Raw genomic sequence first — 2,217 nt, forward strand, 5'->3', positions numbered from 1 at the left:
AATTTCCTGTTATCGGCCCGATAACTATCGGCCCGATAATTATCGTGCACCCCTAGTTTTTAGTGCTTTTAACATTGGGATGATCTTCTAAACTCTTGAGCTTTTCTTTCACTCGTGTCTCCATTTGTTTTCCTCCGTCGGCTGCTCGTTGCCATGGGAACGCCTTCAGTATCCTCTTCTCCAAGTTGGAAGCCGGGTCCTCTCTGACAGCGGGCACCTCCATCCCCCGTGCCCGCAGCTCCAGTGCAGCTTGATGTGCGTTCTCATAGGTCCGTGGGCCGGTGCTCCAGTGGATCCGGATCCTCGTGAATGCGGTTTGGAAACGAATGCCTTTTTCTTTCAGCGCTTTTTTAATTCCCCTGTAGGCTCTGCGTTTTTCCATCACTTCACTTTGTATGCATAATCATGGTCGAAGAAAATCGGTTTGTTAAGATGAATTTTCTTTTTCCAAGCCAACTTCAATACCGTTTCCTTGACATCATGCTGCTGAAAGTTTATCACAATGGACCAAGGTATAGCGTCTGGTCCTGGCTTCTGGGTCAAAGCTCTATGAGCTTGTGAATCTGCAGGGACATACCGTGGGGGAGAGCCAGTTCTGTGTTAAGCAGGTTTTCCATAAACTTTATCATCGAGTCGCCCTCCGAGCCCTCCGACACACCTTAAACTAGGATGCTGTTTCTTCTGGACCTGCTTTCCAAATCAGTGGCTTTTTCTTGCAGCCTGCGTTGCTCTTTCAGTAAACTCAGCAGAGCCTCTTTCGTTGCAGCGCCGCTTGTTTCCATATCCGAAATGCGCTCCTTTGCCTCGGTGATCGCCCGGTCGTGACCCTGGAGCATGGTCCCGACTTCAGTTAGCTTCTGGTTTAGCTCGTGTCTCAGCATCACTAGCTCGTCCTTGAAGTCTGTCTTTAAATCTCCCTTGAGGTCGGAGATAGCTGAGTGAACGTCATTTTTGAAGTCACGGATGTTATTCGAGATAGTTGACAGTTCCCGAAGCAGCTTGTCTTTAGATTCACCGCCATCTCTGCTAGCTAGCAGGTCGCCATTGTCTTCGTTGGTCGGCTCCATTTGTTTTTTGTTGGACATTAATTGTTCAGTTACCCTCCCTCTCCGGTTCGTATCGTCTCGTTTTCCCCCACTCATGCCTTGCCCTCTAGAGTTTTCACGTTTGTTTTCGAGTTTTTTTTTTTTTTTTTGATAAGGACTGAAACGGAGCAATTGACGATGCGTCTATCCCGAGCATGGCTTAACCAGAAGTCTTGCTCTTTTTTTAATGAAGAAATACTCTCCAGTTCTGACCTAACTGATGCTAGCAGCATCTAATATATCTAGTGCCCACCCCAATAGCTGCCAGCACTTCCACAAAGGGCACTGATTGGTCTGGTACCAGTTTGGACACAAATGCATAGATTGAAGTCTGGCAAGTTGGATTCTCGTGTGGCCTTTGCCATCACTGTTTGAATGAATGTGTGTGAATGGGTGAATGTGGCATGTAGTGTAAAAGCGCTCTGAATGGTTGGAAGACAAAGTAGCTATACAAGTACAGTCTATTTACCATATGTTTTTAAAATAGCATTTAAATTTAGACACACAATATGACTCGAAACTCAAAGGTTTAGGTCTCTGTAAGACCTGATATTTACTTGTGACTAACAAAACAATGACTTGGTCCCAACTTGATAGTGACAGACTGACTTTTAATCAGCAACATACTTTGACTGACTTGACACACAGGACACACTCCTGTCTGTCAAACCAAACCTTCTGACCCCTGAGAGTACTTCCTTTCCCCTCTGACCTTGTTGGCCACAGCGTTGACGTTAGGCCGAGCATCATAGATGGTGAGCTTGGTGGTGTCGTTGGCCTCCCTGATCATGTCCAGGTAGCGCTCGTCGTCCTTGTTTCTTTTACCAGACATGCCGACCAGAGGCTGACTGCAGCGCACGATCACTGCCTGGTTCTCTCTGTGGATCCATGATAGAACCTAACGCACAAAGATAGATGAAATATTTACAGTAAGTAGGGTATGACATGAAGTGACTCTCAGGTAGCTTGTAATGAAAACAGGTTAAATGTAAGACTTTTAAATACATTTTAAGACCATTATGAATGCAATTTCAGACTATTTTAAGTTCATAGTGGAAAAAAAAATATATGAAGGAAAACTGCAGCAAACACAGGCACGCGGTTAAATGTACAGTCACAAATATCACAACTT

The sequence above is a fragment of the Morone saxatilis genome, unplaced genomic scaffold, assembly GCF_004916995.1.
Source record: "Morone saxatilis isolate NCDOM2014 unplaced genomic scaffold, NCSU_SB_2.0 Contig4, whole genome shotgun sequence".
Lineage (NCBI taxonomy): Eukaryota > Metazoa > Chordata > Actinopteri > Moronidae > Morone > Morone saxatilis.